The 27,808-nt window shown below is 36.0% G+C and overlaps 1 protein-coding gene across 7 annotated transcripts in view; it reads right to left on the bottom strand.

Moving 5' to 3' along the window:
- Positions 1–27,808, bottom strand: part of LOC145678409 (structural maintenance of chromosomes protein 5-like) — a 1,106,524-nt gene that overhangs the window by 1,043,318 nt on the left and 35,398 nt on the right. The window contains exon 1 of one of the 7 annotated variants that reach the window (XM_081748527.1): positions 5,967–6,139. The exons of the other annotated variants lie outside the window; for them this stretch is intronic. The gene's annotated coding sequence lies outside the window, so the exon portion shown is untranslated. Of the gene's footprint in view, positions 1–5,966; positions 6,140–27,808 lie in introns of those variants that run through there. 7 annotated transcript variants of the gene reach the window in all.

Here is a 27,808-nt window from a genome sequence, read left to right as displayed (position 1 = left end):
GAAGATCTAGACGTAGATGGAATAATATTATGATGGATCTCACAGAAATAGGAATACACAGTAGAAACTTGTCAATGGAGTGCTTTTGTGAATGCGGCATTTGAACCTCGGGGTTAAATACGCTATAGGGTTGGTTAGTTAATGTGATATGGACGACCTCTCAGATATAAAATTATGATCCATGATATATTCCGTAAAAATATTATATTGGAATGTGGTGTATACTTGTTAACGCTTCGCAATTATTGTCACTACTTGGATTTAAAATCAGTAAATCGAGAACGAGACAGTGAATTACCACCCCACCCACCCCCAGTTTAAAAATCAAATTTTCGTGGAATATGGCGTATACGTTTTTGGGACTTCAATTGAAAAATTAATCGAGAACGATAGAGTGCATTCCCCCACCACACCCCACAGCGGAATATTTGATACAGTGTTACGTTGATTGATTAATAAATTAATTATTGAGATTTAATGTCTCTTTTCAGTATTCTTTTTACACAAGAGGAGACTATGAAGTGCAATGCGAAATAGTACTCAAATCTGAAATGCAGTTAAGCTTCCTTTTGCTGAAACCGATATTATACATGGTAATCATAATAGGAACAACCTATATATTTCTTCATTCATTTCCACGAAATTTATGATTATGATATTTTACAATGTATAGCAAGAAACCACTGAACTACTTTATTTGTTAGTAAATGGGGAAGATTTTATGTTAAGATTCAGAAGATAGTTGGTTGTTTAGAGATTAGTGTCCCTTTTAGGAGCGGATCTACTTGAGCTGTGAACACACAACTCAACGTGGGATCCGAACCATACGAGCTTCCACCGAGAATCGAAATCTGGTGCATCGCGCAAGAGAGTATAGTAATAGAATAGTAAAGATAGTTAATACAATGCTTTCAGCGATGGCATTTTAGAATTGCAGTGCCTGTTCAAATTTGAAAAGAAAATAGTTGACAGAGGATCATTCAAGGAAATGCTCTTAGTCTCTGGTTATGTTAGGAGCAAAAGGAAAAAAAAACTAAAACATAACCTTCTCCACGACTTGAATACACGAACATATGATGAACAAACTATTTGACCAATCTGCTGGATTATTTCGTACCATACTTCGTTTTGTGAAAACTAGTTTTCTGTTCCAAAGTCAGATGTGACTGAACTTGCGGTGAATAATTAGAAATTACATCTCTTGCAATGTGTAAGCGTATATGTATCAATTAGAGCTCCTTCGTGGCTAAGCGGTTAGCGTACGCTTCTTTGGCGTGGGAGGCCAGGTTCAATTCCTTGCGGAAGCTCATGTGGTTCGGATTCTTCGTTAATCAGTAGGTTTAAGTCTCATATAGACTTACTACTGAAAGGGACACTAAACTAAAATAAACAACAACAGCATATATCAATTAATTTTCTAAAGGAGAATTTTCTGTTAAGATGCCAGGATAATTCACACTAGGTCATCAAGCATAGCATTGCTTCTCTCAAAAAATCGAAATTTCCAGATGCAAATTCTACGCCGACCGTTTTTAAAGTACGGTTACATGTACTTAGTGTACAGGGTGTCCACTCTCAAAGCGTTTTGAAATTCCCGGTTAATTCCCGGTTTTCCCGGCTCTACTAGATAAATTCCCGGTTATAATGGGCACTAAAAATCATTGAGTTCTCGTACACTGTCCTCGCCGAATACGCTAAGAAGTTCAACATAAAATGCATCCAGACGCTTCTCCTTTCTTTTAAACGTTTTGCACAGATGAATAGATTCAGGTGACGAAAATACCTTCCAATATTGTCCCATAATTTTATCTGCTTTGCTTCCCGTAAACCATCGTTTAGCTACCATCTCCTCCAAAGATAATATCAAACGCTTCTCCGCTAGTGTCAGGTTGTGACCAATAAGCATAGGGTTGAAACACGAAACAGCTCGAGTAAGTTTGTATTTCAATGGTGACCTATCCATTATTTTACTAATCATCGCTGTGATAGCTTCTCTGCACGTTCGTCACAGTGTTAGCTTGTCTAGATCAGTTATTTCCTTGATTCCACACATGGCATCCCTAGTTGCAAAGCCTATGTCCACATCTTTAGCAGGAAGAAGATTGTTTGGATCTGATATATCTATTTTTTGAACAGATGCACCTGCTTTATTAAGAACATCACCCTTCACTATTTTACCCATTAATCTTTGTACGAAAGAAGTGTGCTCTTCATGCAAAAAGGGTCCCATGGGTTGGTCTGTTTAAAACTCGGTCAGAAATGGTTCCACCATTGAAGCAATAGTTGAGAAAAATGCTAATTTTGGTGCTAGCATTTTGTCGTGCAAATTTTTTCCTCTACAACTGAGAACGTTGTCGAATTAGGTGTTTCCTTGTCCTTCTTGACACACGCAAATATATATATATATATATATATAAGATTAATAAGGCTTAAGATGCAACGTCACTATTTTCTACTCATCTAACAGCATAAAACTTCTTTGGGAAAATATCAGATTCAGTGTAATAAGTGTCGTCCGACCTTCGTGCTGGCGAGTCTTTGAATAAATAATACAAAGCACGTAAAAACCCCACTAAGTCCCAATCTGTCTTCTGCATGTCGGTTTTGAACGCCCCATTAACTACATGAAGACCGCAACTATCAATGCTTAACAACACTGGACTTTCCGGCGTATGTTGTAGTTCAAGTTGCAAATCTGACAATAGTTTAAAATTGACACTTGGCCCATCCTGAATGAGTTTCTTTAAAACGTCCGAAGATACCTTTTCACTGATACCTTTTAACAAATCTGACACTGTTGAGTATCTGAGAAAAACAGATGTAAAGTATCTTGTAACAAGAGATTTATTTGAATCCCAAAATCGTACATGTAAATCCATTTGTTGCCTCTGAGAAACTTTATTCAATGATTCGTCGAAACAGATCTCAACGTAGGTATAGTCTTTTAATAACCTCTGAAGTTCTCGCTCGATATAGGGTGCTAATCCAAACACTTCTGTGTACCCCACTTCAGTTCGATGAAATTGCATTTTTTCTGCAATATTACTGTCAGAAAACATCAATTTAAATGTTGATGCATAACGCTCAGCTTCTTGGAGAGACATATGGTTCATCACAATTTGTGAACACCACGGCACCTCAGCTTTAGTAACTGAATCTCCTAATAGGTAACGTTTAATACTCGGTTAAGAAGTAGAATGAATACTGCCTGACTGACAAGAAAAAGATGTGTCATTCTCAGTCGAAGAAGCAGAAGTTGACGCTTGACAATGATCGGTGGATGAACTTTGCTTACTATTAGTGTTGGACGAGTTTTTATAACAATGATCGGTGGATGAACTTTGATGACTATTAGTTTTGGACGACTTCTTAAACGCAACATGAGTTAATCCATTCACAACGCAAATGAAAGTCCTCCAGCTGATTTTTCCACTGTATTAGGCAATAAAAAATAATAAGAAACCATAATAATATCTCGGCATATGTCGGCCTGATAGGCGCCAGAATTTCTTACCAAAAAATGTTGCTTTTTTAAAAAAAAATGCCTAATTTTGGTTAGATAAGGTCAGTTTTGGTTAAGTTGGGTTAGGTCAGATTTGTTTCGTTATTTATGTTTGTACTTACTATCACAGTTTGTATAGATTGGCCCGCAAGAATTTGTGCAAGAAACTTTAATATTTCGCTTACGTTAAAGTGGATTATTGCCGGAACCGGAGTGACGATTGCTCATCAGACGCAATCCCACACTCGCTCAGTTTCACACATGTTCGTGAACAATTTATTTATTTTCTGTGGTGTGGAATCACTGTAACAAAAGCCTTTCTACTGCTATTCATATTGTTAAGAGAATAATGACTACTTCTACTTATTGTACTTATTCCCTTCCTTCTACTTATTGTACTTATTGTGCTGATGTTACCACGCGTAATAAAAAAAAAAAAAATGGACTAATGACTTTCTTACTGACTATTTTGTCTTTCTTAGTCACTTCGTGATGCAGAAGTAACTTTTGCCTAATCCAGAAAATTAATGCCCTCCTTTATTTTGGCATTCCGCGCCTGAAAACTGCTTTCGTTTTACATATGTGCTCACATCCGTACATTTGAAGTATTTTTAAAACCAGCTTTAAAGATACTCAATAAACTTGTATGCCATCAATAAATGTTTTATGAGGACCAGTCTTACAACCTCCTGATGCCGCTTAAATGTCAGATAAGAACGGGATGATAAGTGATCACAATATTAATATATTATGTAAAATGAGAACTACTGCTGCAACATCTTGCTAACTTATCTGATGGTTAAAGATATCAGGAGATTGTAGAACCAGACCTATTACTAAACAAGCAATTATAACTGCCAACTAGACAATCTCATTCCCGCCATTTACTATTCGCATTCATCTTTACATTGCTATTCATTTTAAACAAAAAAATAATACAGAATATATCAAAGAAACAATTCGTGCTACTTAAAGTTGAATTATAGTTAAATAATTCCATATTTTTTTTCTTAAAAGACCAAGGCCAGAACAAAAGACCGCACACATGATTGTTGACTACACACAGCTCTCTTTCAGGTTTCAAACAACCCCCTTTGACGCATCACAACTCTATTATTTTTAAAAAAATACAAAACATGGTCGATAAGCAAACCACAACGTAGGATTCAAGCGAGAGCCTATTTCACCGTTGCCACGTTCACTTGCGATTCACCATTGATGCTGAATTCGGACGCCCCAAACGGTGGATACCGACCAGATGACACTGGAACCGACCCAACGAATCATGAATTCAGAAGCGCCCAGTGACTTATCGGTAGAAAACAATTGAGCTACGCCTTGCGTTTTTAACTTTCGGCCTTCTTTAGCTATTATCGTTGTGTTTCCCGGTTCTTTGGAGAAATTCACGGCTTATTCCCGGATTTTTCCCGGTTCATGAAATTCCCGGCTATTTCCCGGTTTTTCCCGGTGGGTGGACACCCTGGTGTACTCTAACTTGTCACACATAAAACTTGTATCACTGTAAAGAATCATACAATTATTTCGTCGGTAACGAAAAGTTTTAATCAACTGACAGAATTATTTATTTCGCATTTCTTTATATCTCCAAATTCAAGGTGCGGGATATGTATATATTCCGAACAGTGTTGACCCTATAAACTGTCAGTCGTACACCGTTTCGATCGTGTGACGGTTTCCCCTTATGTACCTTCAAGAAAATGATAGTTACTTAATATTGCGTGATAAGATAAAGTCTTTTTTATTATTATTATTATTTCGATCGTATCCAGATAATTGCTTTCGATCCCATGCCGTTTTGATTCTGTGCATAAAGCCGCGCAAATGGCGACCCGAAGTGCAAAATGTACGAAGAAATGAACTGAATCACATGAAATGCCAGCATGAGAGTAACAAAAAAGGTAATAAGAGTCATCAGTGAGGATCAATTAATTATGGAGAAAAACAAATTTAAATTCTGGATTATATGAATTCGCAGCTTGATGTAATATTATGTAAACAAGCAATAGAGCCTAATATGACAATGTTTCAAACCCACTGTCTTATTGACTAACCTAGGACGTATCCTAGGACGTAGGACGGTAATGGAGGGAAATACAAAATATAGAGCGCAAACTAATAAGAGAGGAGTTGCATCAGAACTGGATATACTGAAATGGACAAAATTTTGGGTGCTACCCCATTGTGTGTGGCAGGGAGGGAAGATAAATTTGTAAACTACACAGTGAAAATACATCGAGATTTTACATCCTACATGAACAATACGAAATGAAAACTGTGCTCTTTAACACATAGTACGCTATAAGAAAGATATGAAGAAGTAAAGAGCCATGTCAGTCAGTACACAAAATGATAATATAAGTGCCACAAAGCTGTGCAACACACAAAGTATGTATTTTATGCGATATAAAGTTTTTCCACTATTTTTGTTTACGCGTATACCCACCTTTGGTGATGCATCTGCTCCCTGAGGATCCCCCTGCTGCGCTCATGCCCTAGTTCGGTTAGATGGCATTCATGCTTTTAATAGCAACCTAGCAAAATTTGGTTCCTGTTCAATACACTGCAATTTTTATGCCATACGTCCACATTGTATTTATCTCAGACCTCCTGAAGTCAATATGGAAACTAGTAGTGGAGCTCTTCACTCAGTGTCTGCTGTGCAAAAGGAAACGCATTTTCCATCAATATAAAGAATGAGATAGTACGCAGGGGAGTATTTTTGTATGAGTTTTGTTTAAAATTCGAGGGCCATGTGGGCAACTCGGACTCGGACAGTGACTGCAGCTGGTTCATCTGACCCGGTTCCCGGAGCAGTTTAGGAATCATATTGAAGTTGCTCCACCCAATCGTGACGTAATGTCTCGCGATAGTATCACGGGGTAAAGGTGGAATAAAACGAGCCCTGCGGAGCTTCGAACCTCCTTAGCTGTTTCGTAACGTAAGTAAATCATTTTTTTAAACAATAAAGTTGTGTGTGAAAAGTGGAGTATTTACCACCAAAGGCATAAACACCTCCAAGTGACTGAGACAGAAACCTATAAGAACCGATTGTAGTCACTGTTCGAGTCAAAATCTTCCGAGATGTCTTTGTTAGGAGTCATCACCCCGAAAGCCCCTCTAAAATTTCATTAACGTAATACCGTAAGGATTCATTGCTTTAGTAATTTCTGAGTAGTACATAGTTTGCAACTACTGATTTTGCCAAGGATCTTATAAAATACAGGATCTGCCCTTACAACAAAATCTTGAAGCCATACGTCACAGTTTCACCACCCCTACTCTGCCCACTCCGCACAATAAGATCGCAATGTTTTGAGCCAACAATCATGGCGGAAACGAAAGTAGCCAATCAGACGATGGCGGAAACGAAAGTAGCCAATCACACCGATACTCAAGTTGCTTTTGGCTTCATTCATTTAATAGGATGAAGATACATATAGGCAAATCCTCTATTTTATAAAATCCTTGGATTTTGCACTGTAATATTATACAGATGCATACGGATGCAGGAAAGAGCAAAGGAAGCATAAAAATTAGAAATATTTAACAGTGAAAAGTACACGCCGGAAATATGACAGGAGTAATTGTAAATAAGGTATAGTAAAATAACTGCAGAAGACCACGTGTGTTTTATTCTGGGCTGCCATCTGCGGGACATTAGCCCTAATTTTGCTCATACAATACACACGAACACCCATCTACTGGAGAGCAAGGAAAGCCTGAAAATACGGAATATTTGGGATTAACAGTTATGAATCAACGAGGGAAATGAAAGAAGGGTAATTCTAGATAAAGTATGTTAAAAAACTAACAAATTAATAGCAATACAAGGATGAAAACAAGTTCATGTGCGTGTAAACTTTGGAAGATCCTCATCCCTCCTTAGTCAATCTGCACACGTAAGTGAAACAACTCCAGTAAAAAACTTTCCAGTATTTAGTGAAGAGGAGAGAAAGCATGAGAATAAGAAATCTTTATGATGAATAGTTAAGAGTAAACGATGGGGACGTTCTATTGGTCCCCAATCGGCTTCCTTTGTACTCAAGCAGAAAATTTATCCTAACCGACCTGATGAATAACATTCCAAATAAGCCACAAATGGCACGTGTTTGGTGTCGAGGTGATACGTTGTTGCCATCGCTAAAATTATATTATCGATGGATATATTATGGAATAATAATAATAATAATAATAATAATAATAATAATAATAATAATAATAATATCACTAACACAACGATCATTAAAGGAATTCAATATAATAGTATGGACAGGGGCGGTCAAGGACGGATTTCTGGGGGTGGCAAAGAAAGACTATTTTTTTTTCTCATCGGGTTTTTGCGGCACTGATGCCGTACGTGGGGAGGGGAGGAAAGGGACGAACCACTTAACATGTTTGATTCGTACAAGCGTTATCCTTATTGAAGTTACACAATATTAACAATTTGCTACATTTAAGAGTAGAACAAGCACATATCACGAAACTAAGGCTAGTTTTAGAGGAAGCATTTATCGTAGCATTTCTCGTAGAAAAAATCGTATCATCGATATCCTACCGTGTAAAGTAGCAAATGCTATAGCATTTCCCATGCCATGGCATATCCTATGGCATTTTTTGTCGATAGAACCTGCTCTATTTCGTAGCATTTCTGCTCCGATTCCAGCGCAGTGGTGTGTTAAAAGGAAGCGAAATATTTTGTGTCAAATATCCATGCTCTTTGTTTTGTGTGGGAAATTGAATTGTAGTAAAGAAAAATGAGTTGGAGTAGGGATACTATTATTATGTTGATTAAAAAATATGAGGAACATCCTAGTTTGTACAAAGTTAAAAGCCTGCATTTTCACTATACGGATCCACACAGAAATTCATTTAAAAAAATACTTTCTGGTTTCATTTATTGTACCTTCAGCAATCATTTTTGAGGTGTACTCTTACATTCTCAGGTGCAGGTTCACTTTAACAGGTCTTCTTCGAGACAGCTGACAACGTGTAGTTTTACTATACGGATCCATACTATAAATAGTAGTAGTAGGAGGAGTATTAGTAGTAGGAGGAGTAAGTAGTAGTGGTAGTAATAGTAGTAGTAGTAGTAGTAAGTAGGCTAGTAGTAGGAGGAGTAAGTAGTAGGAGGAGTAAGTAGTAGTAAGAGTAGAAGTAGGAGTACTTAGTAATAGTTAACAGTAGGAGTAGGTATAGTAATGGTAAGAGTAGTAGCAGTAGGAGGAGGGGTAGGATCGGGCAGTAGTAGTACTTGGAATAGGAGTAGTAGCGGTAGTAGTGGGAACGGGTTAGAAGCTCCGAAGGGTTGGTTGGATTCTGTTCACGATACAAAATGGGGAAATTACAGACTTTCCAAAATTTTTATTGCAGCTTATTGAAGATTACGTGCATTTCTATATTTCCACGTAAATATGCATCTCAGATGTAAGTGCACACCATATTTCCATTAATTATACACTACTCTATTAAAATATTAGAAATTTCTTTTGTAAACTTTAAAATCTATGGATCTGTATAGTATAACTGCACCGTTAAAAGTCCTTTGTATCATAGCAAGCATATGCAAAAACGGGCTTTAGAAGAAATAGTGACTGAAATATCTGTTTTTAGTTTTGGAGCCATAATTGCGCTTTTTTCCAGTGATTTGTTTGCTACGTCACGACAAAATGCTTATCAAAATGCTACCGTGTAAAAGCACAATACACTTTTGATGCCATAGAATATTATACGAGATTTTTGGCAGCACATCTGCTACGAGAAATGCTACGATAAATGCTTTCGTCTAAAACTGGCCTTATAATTGATTTCTTTTTTCTTTACATTATAACTTATCCAAATTGAATTCAAATTAAATGAAATATTTCAGTTTAACTTCCCATACCTATGCCCTTCAAGCTAAGGGAGACAGGAGGAGAAGGATGCAACGAAAACAAAAGTAACGAAAAAACTAGATAAAACTGTCTTTCTGCGAAGACTACTGAAGAATCACTAAGCAAGAGGGTGAAAATTGCAACATCGCTTTCTTTTTCAGCAGGTCAACTGGAAGGACTTGTTGAATTATCCCTCCCATGTAACAAACAAACATGTGGTTTTCTTCGATGGTGTTCCGCTTTGAAGCCGCCTGAGGACGGTTTGAGCGATTTTATTTTTAAAAAAAGGAGTAATTTAAGGTATTAAGGTAAGATATACTAAAATAACAACAAATAATGGTGCTAGTTTACTTTTGGCGCACCACATTTTGGAAATTTAGAGGTAAAATTCAATGCTTTGCACGAAAAGACATATTTATAAAGAACAAATTTCTGCAAGCGATAGAATTAAATTCGAAGTAATATCTGCATGTTATGTTTACAAGCGTAGGGTTATAACCGTCACCAGGTTATATAAGTAATTTTTCTGGACGCTCTGTATATTTTGGAAAGACAGAAAGCATTCTTCAATTTATACTTTATTTTTCCGACGTACATAACTTCTTTTCTTCGGTGGGAGCTGCAAGTAACTGAATTCTTTCCCATGAATCAAGAACAAGTCTTTCATCGTTCACCCATACATATATCTGAAATGTTTTTTCACCGTGAGAGAATTTTAGTGAGTAACAAAGACCACATTCATTATCTGAAATATATGTATGATGATTGTATTTCTATTACTTGGATCCTCAGTGTTTCTTCCTTATCCTTACTCATTAATATGCAAAGATTACGTTCTATACTTATTTAGAACTGAATTAAATGCTTTCTTCAATTATTTATGGAAATACTGCGGCAGGCCAGAGCAGACAGCCAAGTGTGTGAACGACTCACCGGCGCCAACCACATCGTTCAGCCAGTTTTATCTAAAAGCTCTCACGGTCAGTTATCGTGTTATTCTGCATTGTTGCCAGTGAAATGTGAATTAATGCAAATTCTTTCGACATTTAATTTTCATATCCATACAGGTGGCTTAACCTAATTATATTTTAAAATGAACTGCCAACATTGACCAGTCGGTCAATCCAGCTTACATCTAGAGCACCTGGACTCTTTCTCCGCGTGTGAAAATAGCCAACTCATTTGCGGAATTCGCTACAGAATTAAGTAAAGGGGCACAAGTTTAATGACAGCTCAAGGATTGGTATTGCGGCCAGCCCCCGTTTAGTGAAGTCCCGGGTCCGCAGGTCCTGTGGGTATAATTAGTTAACGGGCCCACCAATGTCCTAATTATGTAGTGCGACGATCTGCACTCATTCTCCTGGACACTACGGACAACTTTCTATGGATTTTTCTCGCAGCAGCCAGGAACTTACGACGTGGGATTACTTCAGTGTTACCCCACAGTGTTAATCCCCACGTGCATTGGTGAGTGGTGTGAGAAAAGTATTTGTGGTGAACCCCCAAATATAATATTTCATCCACATACATATTATGTGATACAAAACTAAAGAGCTATCACGCCGTAAAATGTGAAGTGTAATTTTATATTAGTCTTAACCAGGTAAGTTCAGATCTCCTGAAAATACTCGTTAGTTGGACAGCAGGGGGACAGTTCTGGAAAGCGGTTACAGAATAAATGGCGCCCGAACTAACGACTCAAATCCCGACTATTGGTGCTTGAACACTTACCGTTACAAAATATATGTAACTTTAATACAGGAACCCGAATCGAGACCGTTGGTGCTCGAACAGCTACTGCTATAGGATATATACCACCACAACTAATGACACGAGTCGAGACCGTTAGTGTTCGAATACTCGTAAGTTTAATACTTTAATATACCATTTCTTGTCCAGCTTAGAACCAATAATCTGAAAAAAAAAATCTTTCAGATGAATTTAGTCATACGTTTTAACGATAATTTATTTTATTCTGTTCAAGATGCACATCCACGAAGTAGATTTGGTTACTAAGATAGATTCACTTTTTCAAGTATTCAAGAGAGACAATAAAAATAATTTTGCTAGATTAGAAAAGAAAAGCACACAGAACCGCGCCCAGTTGGATAGATTAGAACAAAAAGCAGATGAAAATAAGGAGAATTTTGTCGAGTTAAAGAGTGAATTAGGTCAGAAGTTAGACGCTGTACAAAAAGAATGTCGCGAAAATAATAAAAGATTAGAACAAAGTATTAGGACTGTAGAAGCCGAAAGTAAACGTAGGAATGAAATGCTCGAATGAAAATATGATGGCAGAACACTTAAGGATGGTCTAAAGCCACAAAAAGTTTGTTTCTGTGATAAGAGATGGCGTTGCTATCGCCCTATCTTTTCAATGTTAATTAATATTCACAAAAATAACTAATAACTTTTACAAATACTGAACTATGTTCTTCACTGTCAATCTGTTTGAAGACAAATACTGAACTATGTTCTTCACTGTCAGTCTGTTTGAAGATAATGACTATACGCAGCAATTGTTCCGTGCAGATTTTCGAATTGCTGACTCGTTCATTGTTGAGTTCAACTAATTGTTGCAGAGGAATTCAATGCCTCTCCCCTTACCATTTGTTCTAGGACTCTGGAATTTTGGTACTTAGTACAGCATGATGTAGTCTATAGGTTCCAAGGTGACAATTTTTCGACATTTTGTTCTTTCCATTGTTGCAAGCTTTTAATTGTTGCAGAGAAATCCTATACTTCTCCCGTTATCATTTGTTCTAGGACACTGAAATTTGGCATTTAGTATAGCGTGATGTAATATATGAATCAAAAGTTAACATTTTTTTAAATTTTGTTCTTTCCATTGTTGTAAGCTTTTAATTGTTGGAGAGTAATCCAATGCTTCTCGAGTTCCTACTTGTTCTAGGACTTTGAAATTCTGGCATTTAGCAAAGAATGTAGTAATGTATGAATATGAAGGCGAAAATTTTATTATGTATTTTCGTTCCCATTGTTGTAACCTTTTAATTGTTGTGGAGAAATCTGATCCCTTTCCCGTTATCGTTTGCACAAGGACAATGAAATTCTGTCACTGAGTACAAAATGAAGTAATATATGAACCTCAAGGCGAAAATTTTACAGCTTTTTGTTCTTTCCATTGTTGTAAACTTTTGATTGTTGAAGGAATCCAATGCTTTTCCCGTTATCGTTTATTCTAAGATTCTGAAATTTCGGCATTTGGTATACCGTAATGTAGTGTATGATTCATAAGGTAATCATTTTTCGATATTTTGTTCTTTCCATTGTTGTAAGCTTTTAATTGTTGTAGAGGAATTAGATACCTCTCGCGTCATCGCTTGTTCTAGGTCTCTGAAATTCTGTCATTTAGTACAGGACCAAGTGATCTATGAGTTTTTAGATGAAATTTTTACTACAATTTATTCTTTCCATTGTTATAAGTTTGTAAACCAACCATTGTTGTGAACCAACTTAATTTAAGCAAAATGTTTTCGTTATTCTGGGTATTATAATAATGGACATATTCAGTTTAACCGAACCCACAGTTTTCCCCCGTTTTCTTTCACATCTGTTTTCTTTCCAAGTGTCCAATTTCGTTTCTCCCTCCAATTCGTTTCACTGTCCTTGAGGGGAGGAAAAACATCCTTCTGAAGACACTGGACACGACCGTCTTGTGAGTTTCTCTCTAAACACCAAACACACACACACACACACACACAATATATATAACTATACATTCACACGCACCTTTCTGTTACACATTATATGTGGAAACAAATACCAACCACTCAAGGGTTTCTCAGGAACATTTATGAACAATTTAGAATAATTATGTAACTCTGAAACTGCGATTAGAAACTTTTGGTTTCAAATTTGATAAATACAATCAATACGGTTTTCAAGCGAGCAAATGCAGCTACATGTTATGACAACTCGCCGCGTGTTGTTGAGGGGAAACAATATTGTTTCAATGTCTTATTACTGCATCCATAAAACTCATGTAAATGGACTGGATTAGATTGGATAAACCGCTCACCCCTGACAGCAAAAAAACCTCCGAGTTAGTCTTTACACCGCTATACTGATCTTATGAAATTATGTAAAAATATTTAACTAAATAAATACATAAAACTAAACCAAGGATTGTTTACACTTGCTTGTTATCTTTAATTTAAAAAGTTATTAATTGTATTTCTGAAATTTCCTCAAACACGATATTTTGTATTCAAAAGCATCATCAGTTAATTTATTAATCTTCTCAAGATTACTCGCAATTGACAATGAATGAAATGCATTTATTTCTCGAAGTGTACTTAGCCTCATCAACTTTTTTTTTAATCGTCTCTTTTTATCGTAGTCCCTTTGTGCGCTGTATGTGCTCGTTTGAGGACACATGTCAAATTTGTGCATTTACTATCAAAAGACAAACTAAAATAAATGTTTTACTCTTCTCCACTTTTGAATTTCCAAGCCCTTTCTTTGTTCGAGTGTTGTTCGTATAAGAATCTGTACACTTTCCCAACTATATAGACGCTTAGAGACTGAGATCATAAGATTTTAATAAGATAAGTAATCACTTCCAATTTCAATCAATCTTTGTCGCTTGAAGGATGATACGATGGGTCACTGGTAGAACGCTCACCTCTAGTGTCAGGCATCCCTGGTTTGATCCCGCCAACGCAAATTTGTGGTGGAAAACACTGTAGCCGCAGTTTTCTCGGGGCTTTTCCATTTCCAAAAGCATTCTCATTCCGCCAATTCTATCATGATCATACACTTCCATTACAGTCACCATGTTTTCTTCTCTTATCGTTACTGGAAAGTAAAAATTATCCAGAAAGCAACCAAAAGTGTTGTTGAATTAAAGCATTACTGAGAAATCGGACTATTCGATTATGCATATAGCAGTGATGGAATGGGACATGGGCCACTTGGGTCTCGACTTTTGTCTGAGTCATCCGGGTGCGGGTTCGCTTCTCAGACTCGGTCTGATTCGGTGACTGAACGAACCCGGAGACCCAATCATATCCGGAAACTCGGATACACCTGGTGACTGAGAATCAACCGAAATAGCTCTGCAGAATTACTTGCAAAAATTTTATTTATACTTCATTAATGATGTTCACTGGTTGGGCTAGAACATTCATTTGCCCGATTCTTGATGTGTCATTTCTTAATCAATATACCATGTTTTGAATATTTCAAATATAATTTCATGTTTATTCGTCTTCAAGCATGTGGTTTTTGATTATAGCCTATACAAATTTTTTAACAAAAACTGATTAACCTCAGCGGTAATTTTTTATGTTCTAAACAAGAAGCTTTACAGGTCGATTAAACATTAACAATCTCTCATAAGAGAAACATGTGACTTATCTTTTCTTTGCGATTTTGAATGTTGGTACCCTTATAAGCGTTGTAGTTATCTTTCAGTGCAACGCTTGACACAAGGAAGCAAACAAGCGAAAAATAAAATTATATTTAGTGAAAAGGCGATAAGAGAGGAGAGAATCAGGTTTATTAGAACTGCATTAGCAGCCTCACACACACTTCTCATGTATATGACAACGTTCCATCTCGGGTTCTATCGAATCATCGGGTCACTCCGGATGATTGGTCGTGGTTTCTCAGTCATGGGTCTTTCTGGGTCTGATTGCAGTGTGTCTTCCGAGTCATGTTACACGAAATTCGTGACCTATTCCATCAGTGGTAGACTATCTATATGGCAACATCAAACATGTTATAAGAAAAACGAAAAACAGAAATATGGAAAGATATTGAAATATATAAAAAAAAAAAAATCGAAAACATTGAATATTGAAAATATCAATTACCGAAAACATCGATTCGGAAAATATTTCGGTATTGATGTTTAGATGTTCGAAAATATCTTATGGATGGATCAATATATCGAAATATCGCACAGCCCTAGTTAGGATGCAGATAAGCATGTAGCCACACGTCTCATATAGACTCGTTCTCACATTCTCCAAACAAACGATTTTAAAATACACTGTCTAGTATCAAACTCGTTATTTGGCTTGGTCTTCAAAGTAGAATTTCTACCACAGAATTATTGTGGTTTCTGAACCCGCAATAATCAAATTTGCGTGCTGTCAATAATTACCTTTGTTATTAAATATGGAAAACAAGTGACGTTCTCTTCCTGATCTTTGCTTTTTCATCATATACAACTCAAGCTCGCATTATGATAAACCAAATACCGTATTGGCCGTAATATAAGCCGAACATTTTATTACCATTTCAATTCTGAAAAATTAGGATGCGTTATATATTCCCGACCTTACTAAAATTATGGCACTTCTTCATATCATATGCTGCTTCAAGTATGTTGATTCATCATTTTGAAATAACGATTATACAACAGCATTGTAGAAACTGACCATATTATACAGCAGCGTTTACCAACCGGTGTGCCGCGAATAGGCCGCTGGTGTGCCGCGAGGAAATGAAAATAAAATTAATTATATAGGAACCTAATACCAAAACAGGAAATATGCGTATTTAAATTTCACATTACTGTGAACCTCTACAATGAAAAAAATACTGTAATTGTTATATATTATTGTACATACATTACTACTACATAGATTGTGTTTTGAAAACAGAATTTTATTAATATTTAAAATTGTGACGTATATTAACCATGTTAATAAATTATAAGTTTCACACTGTGTTACTTATCTCTTCATTTTTAATGTTGAAAAAAGTGTTAATTATCATTGTTATGACCATTACTGTTTTTTTATTGTTACAGATTATTTCGTAATTTGAAATCTTAAAATTTCATTCTATCCTTTCGACAAAGCAAACACTCATACAAATTACCGCAATTCTGTTTTAAAAGTACAAGAGATTTGTTTGTTCGTTCGTAATTTAGTTATCTTCCTTGTGAAAGGTTGGATACATTCTTCGAAAAAGAAAGTGTATTTTTTAAAAGACTGAGTTCTGTATTTCATTGGAATTGTTTTCTATTTTTTAATTTGAATGAAAAGTAAGTATAATGATTTACGATAGAGGAAAACCAGTGATCGAGCTTTCTTCTTTGTGAGAAGGAGGTCAGTAATGAAAGAAAACAAATACGACGGTAATTTCTATTTACAAATAATAATAATAATAATAATAATACTAATAATAATAATAATAATACCTATGAGTGTGCCGCGAGAATTCAAGTTAGACCCGTAGTGTGCCGCAAGTTGAAAAAGGTTGGGAAACGCTGTTATACAGCATTGTCGAAACTAACTTTCGGTAGTTAACAGAAGTAGCTTGGCAACGGTTGATGACTGACAAAGTCAATAGACAGTGCAAATTTTAGGGATGCGCACGAGACAAGTCGAGACAGGATTTTCCTGACAAAATTCGAGTCGAGACACGACTCTTCCAATAGAAAAATATACATTTTTCGAGTCTAAACATCACTTTTACAGCACATTTTCGAGACGAGACAGCCAGAAATCTTGTCTCGTGTGAATCCCTAGCAAATTTTATAACACATTAAAATATGTTAAAGCACTCAAAACAATTAGAAATACGTCAGATGCACATGTGTGAAATTGTCCCCTTCTAAATTTCGATTCAAAGCCAAAATCAATCATTTGTATTCTATTTGTGATTGATTCTTTTGAAGAAATAATAATTTATTTCACAAACAAAAACGAAATATTTAAAAAATAAAGCTCATACTTCACCCTATCCTCAATTTTCAAAATTTGATTCAAAACTAGGAACGCGCACAAGACGAGTCGAAATTTAAGTCTGTCTCTACTCGTATGAAGAAAATGCTGTCTCGACTCGGCGAATTCAAAATCTAAAGCCATCGTTTGTTTGAAAAATATAAAAATAAACTTTTAGATAATACATGTGTATATAGATAATTTATACAGACACACAAACACACGTTATATATATATATATATATATATATATATATATATATATATATATATATATATATATATATAAAGATATGCTTGGGCCTTGAATCGAAATTTTGAAAATAAGTGAATATCGTTTCACAGTGTGGAACTAAGACTTCCAAACTATGTGAATTGAATACTCAAACATGAAGTAGTGCACCTGTAAGTACTTGTTGCAACAGAGTAATAAGATAGAACCTGTTACTCGGACGCTGAATTCATATCAAAAAGCCATTAGTCGCTGTCACTTATCGTTTTTATTCTATGTCGATAAAGGTTGAAACTAAAAATCGTTTATTTAAACACCTTTCGGATTGAATAGAGAGTTAACGAAGGAGATGGCAACTATCCTTGGTATTTTGAATCGATTGCAAAAATTCGCATCACGATATCTCTTGCCGTTTTTGCTCTGAAGAGACCGACAGCGTCCCTTATGCACAGCATAGTTTGGAAGTCTAAAAGAGGGATCAGTGTGAAGTTGGCCAAATTAATTTTGTAAATATATATTGAATTGTTTCGAAACGAACTATTATTTTTTTTAAAGCTGTCAATAACAAAGGATTGATTTTGGTTTTGAATCGAAATTTAAAAAGGGAGAGGCTCCATACACATATCAAAATACCGATATATTGTTTTTGATGCATTTATTTTTATACAGTCGTGCAACAGCATTATCATTCTGTGCATACATATATTCAAAATTGCGAATAAAATGAAAAATTACTCCATTTTACGCAACTAGGTGAGTCGTATGATGTATACCGATGCTTGAGTCAAAAGCTACTCGCAGTGGCGGATGTAGGTACATATTTTGGGAGAGGTTTCTCATAGTTTTTTTAAGGGGGCGTTAATCTACGGCTTAAGTGGAATCTAAACCATATGAGCTCCCACCGGGAATCAAATTCGGGTCTCCTGCGCCGAAGACGCTTACGCTAAGCATATAGGCAATAGTTTATAGACTATTTTGTGTTTACATCGCTTAGATATATATTATCTAAATTACTACTTTGAAAAAAAATGGATACACTGTAACAGCTGTTTTCTCCATAAATACAACACTGACGCCCACCGCTATTGCTTCATTGCATGTATTTACGTTACATGCTTTCTTAACAAACAAACAAACAAACAAATCGAATTTACACCTTTCATCTTTTTCTGCATCTCATAATGCATAGGAAGGAAGTTCATATATAAAAATATACTCTCTAACATGTAAGAGTACAGTTTTATATATAACAATAAACTTAGCAAGAAATCTCACTATACTTGTTTTCTTCATCCGAAGAAAAAAAATAATAAAAAGTACGGGTCTCGTTCCCCTTATATTTCCTGGACGTGAGATTATGTTGGGTAATGGAATACACTGTGAGGATCGATCTTTCATGTTGATCTATGCACTAGCGCAGAATCTTAAACTTTCCGATAACGCGGACCCCCTGTTCATTCGGTAAGTGATCTGCGGACCCTCTTGCAATGCTAATTTGAAATTTCACATGCTATTAAAAATATACTAATTAGAATTATTATTGACAAGAAAAAGATCAAGAAAAATAATGCAGTAAGTAATTTATTCTAAAGATACAAGATTGTTTCCTAGTGAAGGAAATTTCAATTGAAAATACAGTTACTTTCAAGACTAAAAATCATTTTTTTAAAGGGAATTCACTTGATAAACAACGTTCTCAAATCTTTGGGGTCACTAATGTGAGAAATGAAATTCTTTGCGTTTTTTTCCGTAATTGCATTGAAATGTGGAATCAGTGATGAAAATTTTCCGATTCATAAAAACATACTCCACTTATTCCTACATCGTTGTTTAGAACTGATGTGAGGTGGAAATTTTTCTTCTATATTTTTCCGGAAAATTTTCCGTTCTTAACAAATATCAGTGATCAAGTAACAATTCCTCAGTATTCATTGAATTCATGTACAGAAATGTTAAAAAGTGAAAGATCGTTTAAAGAATCTAAAAATTTTTATGGCTCAGACAATTTTCAGTACTATGTAGGAACAAGTGAAACAATTTTTCATGAATCGAAATATTTTCTGTCTTGTATGGAAAAATTGAAGAACTTTTTGAGTCAGAAAATTTTCATAATTTTGAAGCAAGAAGTAAAATAACTTTTTGTGAATCGGAAAGTTTTATTGCTCTGTAGAAACAAGTGAAAGGAATTTTCATGAATCGGAAAATTTTCATCACGGTGTAGAAACAAGTGAAAAAACTTTTCATAATCCGGACAATTTTGGATATTATGTATAGTGTTATTTGGTGGAAAATTTTCCACTATATTTAACTGCACATTCAGCTATAAAATTCAATTCCTGTAGAGGAAAGTTAGACAGCAACAAATTATCATTTTCCAATTAGCTTTCGGAAACCAGAAAATTTTCCAAGTTGGGAAATAAAAATATACAGTGTTTGTCTCTCTCTCTCTCTCTCTCTCTCTCTCTCTGAGTGTGTGTGTGTGTGTGTAAAGTGCAGGAAACATACATCAGATTCATAGAGAACAAATATCCCATTCTAATATTTAAAATGTAACAAGAAATTGAAAAGAAACCTTTGTGAATTTATGAATTCCAGAAACAGAAATTTCCACTATTTCTTCAAGTGTAGGCCTGTCTATGTAATGAAATAACTACATAAAAGTTCCTTGTGAAGGTTATTTTTGTAACAGAAAATAAGGAAAAATAATTTTATTGTGTTTAATACAAGGGTCACTACGAAAGTTTTGAGATGTGAAACAACTTACATACTTAAAATCAATTTAACACTTACATTTTCTCAAAGTATTCACCATTACACAGTACACACTTTTACATCCTCGATAACCACTTTTGGAAGCAGTGTTGCCAGCCTTTTTCTTTAAGTGTTAAAAGTTCATTCTACTAAGCCACTACAGCTTCTTCAGGGCTGCAAAATCTCTTCCCACGCATTCGATCTTTGATCCTGGGGAACAAAAAAAAAATCACACGGGGCCAGGTCAGGGCTATAGGGCGGATGAGTCATAAGTTTGACCTCCATTGATTCTAAAAACTGAATGTGATGTTGGCCGTGTGTACGGACGCGTTGTCATGATGAAGCTTGATCCCACGAAATCCAGTTCTTGGACGCCGTTCCCGAAGCTTCTGGAACACTTTTGTTAGGCAAACAGTGGAGTATCACTGAGCAGTAACAGTCCTTTGTTCTTCAAGTGGAACAGTTGCAACATGGCAAGATTTGGAGAAGAAAGTTGCGACAATCTTCTTCCCCACAGTTCGCGGTCGCTTCACTTTCGTGGGTAGATTTTCGTCTGGAAAGATCGAAACTATAGACTAGCGTTTATTTTCAAGGTCAAATTGATAGATCCATGTCTCATAACCAGTAACAAAGTCAGAGACGTGTCGAGAATTGCCTCCATCAAATCTTGCAAGCATTTCTTCACACCATTCCACACGCATGCGCTTCTGTTGTTCAATCAAAGTGTGAGGCACCCAACGAGATGAAACCTTCCTAAGCCGAAGATGATCATGAAGAATTTTTGTTACTGCTGGCGATCCAATGTTCACTGTAGGTTCAATGTCCTTGAAAGTTGTTCGAGGATTTTCTCGAATCATTTGTTCCACAGCGGCAATGTTTTCATCTGACACAGCTCTTGCTGGACGTCCAGCTCTCTCTTCATGTTTAAGCGATGTCCGGCCTCTTCTGAATTCACCAAACCTCCAAAAAAATTGTAGCACGGAAAGGAGCAAGGTCTCCAAATGCCCACTGCAAACGAGCAAGGATTTGTGTCTCGTTCAAATCACTTTTGAAATCATAAAGGATCATTGCCCGAAACTGTTCCCTTTCGAGCTCAATTCTAGACAGCCGAATACTGCTCACATCAACAAACAAGTGAAGGCGATACGGCCACGCCGATAAGCGAGGCGAGTTGAAACTTGCGTCGCTTCTTCGCCCTGGATACCACTACCGAACGCAATTGTTGGAATTCAAATACTGTGCCACAACAATGCCTATCTCAAAACTTTCGTAGTGACCCTCGTACTCGTAAATCATAATTTCAATATTGGAATTTTGTATAATCAACATCTTAGAGCAGATATTTGTATTGCAAAACTACTATTTCTATGTATAAAAATGTATTAGAAACAATGACGATTCGATAGAACAATACGTACACACACACACACACACACACACATACATATATATATATATATATATATATATATATATATATATATATATATATATATATATATATATATACATCGGAAATTTTTATTGTTCTGTAGAAACAAGTGAAAAAACTTTTCATAATCGGGACTATTTTGGATATTATGTAAGTGATGTTTGGTGGAAAATTTTCCACTATATCGCTTTTAGAACGCAGCACTAATAGTGCAGCTTTTCATGTTTTTTTTATTATTTTATTGGAAGAACATCTACACAAATCAGCTTCCTTATTAGTTATATTTCACTTTCTCTTCTGAATGAATATATAAATAAATAAATGTTTATTTCCAGAAAATGGTCAGTATTTGCTTTCATGAGTTACTTATACTCGAATTTTGGGTAGTCAAAAATTTACAATAGGCACTTTATTTTATTTTTACTTATTTATAAATGTTGCAGTACGTAGATCTATAAAAGTAGTAAAGCTATGAGAAAACCGTCTTATGGAAAACCGTCTGACGAAATCTAATATTGTAAGATCAAAGGTGGATTCTGAGGGAAGAACGCATTAAGTTTTTGAAACATTCTTGAAATGAAAAATCGTTAGATTTTCACTTCATGAAACTTTTTAAGACAATATTTATTGCTAATAAATTTTACGGCTGAACAAGGAAGTAGGAATAAGTGCAGTATGTTTTTATGAATCGGAAAATATTCATGACTTTTAATAAATTGGAATTTTAAATAATAAAATGGGATATTTGTACTCTACGAACTCGATGTGTTCTCTGCACTTCGCACACACACACACTCAAACATACATACACACACACACAGAGAGAGAGAGAGAGAAAGAAAGAGAGAGAGAGAGAGAGAGAGAGAGAGGAGTTGAATTGAGTTGATTTTGAGTTTAACGTTCCTTTCAGCAGGAAGACTATATAAGACGAGACCAACTGATTAACGTAGAATCCGAACTACATGAGCTCCCGCTGGGAATCGAAGCCAGGTCTTCCATGACAAAGCCGTGTATGCTAAACGAATTAGCTCGCAGAGGAAGAGAGAGAGAAACAAACAGTGTGTAAAATTTTACTTCCCAACTTGAAATATTAGCAAATTTTCCGGTTCCCAAAAGCTAATTTTAAAATTATAATTTGTTGCTGACTACCTTTCCTCTACAGAAATTCAATTTTGTAGCTCTATGTGCAGTTAAATATAGTGGAAAATTTTCCACCTAACATCACTATACATAATATCCAAAATTGTCTGGCTTAAGAAAAGTTTTTTTCTACTTGTTTCTAGATCGTGATGAAAATTTTCCGATTCATGAAAATTCCTTTCACTTGTTTCTACAGAGCAATAAAACTTTCCGACTGACAAAAAGTTGTTTTACTTTTTGCTTCAAAATGATGAAAATTTTCCGACTTAAAAAGTCTTCAATTTTTCAATATAAGACAGAAAATATTTCGATTCATGAAAAATTGTTTCACTTGTTCCTACATAGTACTGAAAAATGTCTGAACCATGAAAATTTTCAAATTATTTAAAGGATCTTTCACTTTTTAACGTTTCTATACATGAATTCAACCAATTTTATGATTGCTGAGGAATTGTTACTTGGTACTGATATTTTTTTTTTCGAACGGAAAATTTTCCCGAAAAATATAGCAGAAAATTTTCCACCTCACATCACTATGTGGAATGATTTTTGTCACCACCAATCTTAGGTCCGATTCCACATTAAGACGATTTCGCTTTAAAGTTTTAATACTGCAAATATGTTAAAAGGTCTGCTTGCATAAGTAAGTGTTAGGGAAAGGCATCAAATGTTGCAATGCCTTTTCAGACAACTCTTCATACTGACAGCGCACACACAAACCAATTTGAGTCAAAATTTACTTGCAGTGGCGGATGTAGGAACATATTTTGGGAGAGGTTTCTCATAGTTTTTTTAAATACCTGAATTGGGGGAGGATTGATGTTTATAAGCACAGAAATGACTAACATTTACTTTTTTTAAAAAAAAAAAAATCTGGAATTGGTGGCAGTGCTGCGAGCTTTCCACTACTTGAAGATGAAATCCATGAAATTCCGAGGCATCGTATAGTTAATGTACAACTGCTCTTGAAAAAGTGCCCTAACAAAGAAGAAATTTCTCTCACTTGAAGTAGTCCTATATAACCGTTGACCAGCCTCAGGGGAGAAATTTAGTAAAGTAGGAAAACATTTAAATTTACACACGTAGGTATAATTTCTAATTGCTTTCTTTTTAGTAACTGTTTTAGTAATTGAAAAAAATACTTCTTGCCCAACAGGTATGAGTTCCATTTTATTACAACACATTTCAATTTTTAGGCGTTGCGGACCCCCTGGCTAGATCCCACTGACCCCCAGGGGTCCGTGGACCCCACTTTGAGAACTACTGCACTAGCCAATTACGCAGCACTCAAGCCCCGCTTGTGGTTTGGAATTAATAGTTGGTTCCGTTCTTTATAATTTCTAAGTTGCATTGTTGCATAAGAACGAAAAACACAAAACTAGGGATGCGCACGAGTCGAGTCGAGTCGAGATTTAAGCCTGTCTCGACTCGTCTCGAGAAAATGTTGTCTCGACTCGAAAATATGTTTCTGTCTCGACTCGACAGTCTCCGTCTCGACTCGACTCGAATTCGAGTCGAGACATCTCGAAATTCGAGTCGAGACGAAATATACGAGTTAAAATACGCACACATCAGCCAGACCATTATGACTACCTACCTAATTGTCAGTATGTCGGCCTTTCGCACGGATAACAACGACGACATGTCTTGGCATGCACGCAGTGATCCTTGGTAGGTCGCTGGAGAGAGTTGACACCACATATGTACATACAGGTCAACTAATTCCCGTAAATTCCGGGGAGGGGGTGATGCGCCCTGACGTCACGTTCAATCGCATCCCAGATGTGTTCGATTGGGTTCAGATCCGGCGAGTTGGGGGGCCAGATCATCACTTGGAACTTGCTTCTGCGCTCCTCAAACCACCACATCACACTCCTGGTCTTATCGTGTCTTATCGTGTCGGTGCATTATCTTGTCGAAAAATGCTATTACAGTTGGGAAACATGGTCGACGTGAAGGGGTGTACGTAGTCTGCAAGCAGTGTGCGATACGCCTCGGCCGTCATGGTGCCTTGTTCGAGCTCCGCTAGCCACATGGAGGCTCACATGAATGTTCCCCATATAATAATTAAGCCGCAGCCAGCTTGTCTCCGTCCCGCAGTACAGGTGTCAAGGAGCTGTTCCCTTGGAATACGACGGATTCGCACCCTCCCATCGTCATGATGAAGAAGTTATCGGGATTCATCAGACAATGCAACGCTCTGCCACTATACTAAGGTCGGCTATGGTCACGTATTCATTTCAGTCGTAGATGCCGATATCGTGGTGTTAACATTCGCAAATGAATGGGTCGTCGACTGTGGAGGTCCATTGTTAGGAGTGTTCGGTGCACTGTATGTTCAGACTAGTGTTGTGGGGGAAAACGGACATTTTGGGTTTAAAAAAAAAAACAGTTTTTTTTTTCGGTTTTCCCGAACTTGAGAAAAAACAAAAAATGTGGGTAATATTGAAATTTTCGAATATTTTATTATATTATGCTTTCAAAATGAAACCTACTTTATATTTACTAGTTTAAAGTTAAAATAATTGAGTACTTATGTTTCTTGTATTAGAATAGGGAAATTTCGTGCACAACTCATTCAAACACTTCAAAGTTAGCACCGTGATAGAACGGAGTTATGGCTACAAAAGAAACTAAAATATAATCCTAGTTAGCTTAATTAGTATAGACGCATTAAAATTATCTCGAGCAATCTTATGAAGTTCCCCCTTGATGGCAGGGAATTGTTAAAATAACAGGGCCAGAATCATTTTAGTTAAAACGTTAAATCAAACATGTATTTTACAGAGATGCCTTCCGGAAATTTTGAATACATTAGAAAAAATCATTTGTCCGGAAATATTGGCAAAAACAGGAAAATATAATTTAAAAACTATTTCTTGGCCCGATGCTAGTCATCTTACTTGCTGTAACATGTCTGCAGCATATACAGTAGGAAGTCGAAAATCCGAAATAATTGGGACCACAGGTAGTTCGAATTTTCGAAAACGACCAAAAAAATGCCATTTAGGCTTACATATACTGTACGGTATGTTCTATCGATACAGTGGTTATTCAGTACATACAGTAATTACAATACCGTACGAAAGGCTACTTATATTTAATGTTTCTAAAGAACTTGCTCGTACACTAAATTACACTGATCTTGTAAGTCACACTTAAAACTTATAGGCCGAAGAGAAAATAAAAAATAAAAATATGTATGACAAACAATTACGTATGAATGAACTTTTGTAAAAACACTGACTTCACACAACGTCGACGGACACACTATTGTTTGTTTATCGCTAACGCTATATTAAGACAAAATGTAAAAAGCTTCTAGGGACCGCGTCGAATTTTTGACGTTCGGATTATCGACGTCCTACTGTATATACAATGTATTTCGCTAACGAAAAAATACTTAAAGCAACAAGATTTAATTCTACTTTTTAGTTTTCTGATTTCTGGCAAAATCCCTCTTTATTCTTTGTATATAATTTGGACTGAATTTAGATTTAAACGGTCATTGTTTATCTCAGCGACCCCGAAAACTATCGATTCGACACTAATATATGTCATTTTCCTCCCTCCCCTTCCCTCAAGTTGCACCTTCAAAGTGAAATAATAAAAACCATCCCGAACCTCCTCTATGTTGAAAATGTTATCGAGATCGGTAAAATTTCCCAAAAATTTGAAGCCATTAATAAAAAATAATTGTTCGGAAATATCAGTAAAAACCGGAAAATATAATTTAAAAACTATTTCTTCGTCTGATGCTGTAACATGTAATCTTACTTGCTGTAACATGTTTGCAGCATTATACAATGTATTTTGCTAATACTTTTTTAGTTTTCGGATTTCTGGTAAAATCCTCCCTCTTTACTATTTGTATGTTTTTCGAATAACTCAAAAAGAGATATGATCTTATTTACACATACACACATATACCACACAAGTGAGTAAATTTGAGTAGCGAGAAATATATTAAAGGGTTGAGTATGTGAAACTTCCGTTCGTTATTATTACAGACTAGCCGAATAGCTTGCACGGGGAGAATACGTTTTATTTTGGGCATAAAAGGCACCAAAACTGTCACCAATGAACTTATCGAGCCCCAAAACTATTAATTCGACACAAATGTCGGTAATTTTCAATTACCTTTATCTGTTCCCGTCCCCTCTTAGGAGTACTAATGGGACTAAATTTGTGGATTTAAACAGCATCTCTTCATCTGGGTGCATACCTTCCAGGGTAATAATAATAATAATAATAATAATAATAATGAGCACAATATATAGCACAATTAGCTCCCAATGTTCAGACTTTAAACCCTACAAGTTGAATAGAACAGCATTTTCATAAAAGATAATTGAAATATAAGCACGTACGGAGCAATTTTTTCGGAAGAAAAATTAAATGAAATCTTTCAGTTTTACGTCCCACGGTTATGCTGGTTAGGCTAAAGGAGACGGTGATGAGAAATGAATGAAATGGTAGAATGAAGAAAATGGAAAGAAACGGGAAAATCTTTAGAAAACCCACGAGCGCGGTGTTTGTCCACCACAAAGTCCACACGGCGCTAGTTGGGATCGAACCAGGGACTCCAAGCACAGGGGGTGAACGCTCTACCACTGAGACACCGCACCCTCTATTCATATCGGAAGGTTAAAGGTATTCGGGGGAGTCCAAGTTCAATTTGAGGATAAATTATATTAGAATTTGTAAACTTGTCCCTAGAATTAGACTAAATTTGCACAAAAATCAGGATTTCTGAGGGTCCGGACCCCCAATTTCCACCCCCTGCGTTCGTCCCTGTTGAAATATCAACATTTTATAGCCTATTCCAGACAGCAACGTAAATTACGAAAAGACAGCATAATATTTTAAAACATGGTTCATAGGATAAGAAATGTACTCACATGGTCCTTGGCAATTTTAAAAAGCGACTATATTTTTTGTCACATCTGGAGATAACTACTCGATGTTCCTCTACACACTACACACTTATACATACGTTTAAGGTTCAATTAAAATTTTCATAATTCGAAAATATTTACAGTTTTCTTGTCTGCCACACCACACAACAAATCACACGACCAACTAAATGAAAGATACGGTACATCATTGCTGAAAATTCATCTCACGAAGTTTTAGTGTCCCCGAAGCCGAAGCCGCTTG

The sequence above is a fragment of the Thermobia domestica genome, chromosome 2 (genome assembly GCF_964235325.1).
Source record: "Thermobia domestica chromosome 2, izTheDome1.hap1.1, whole genome shotgun sequence".
NCBI lineage: Eukaryota > Metazoa > Arthropoda > Insecta > Zygentoma > Lepismatidae > Thermobia > Thermobia domestica.
Note: the sequence above shows the minus strand (reverse complement) of the source record. Positions and strands in the feature narration are given on the sequence as shown.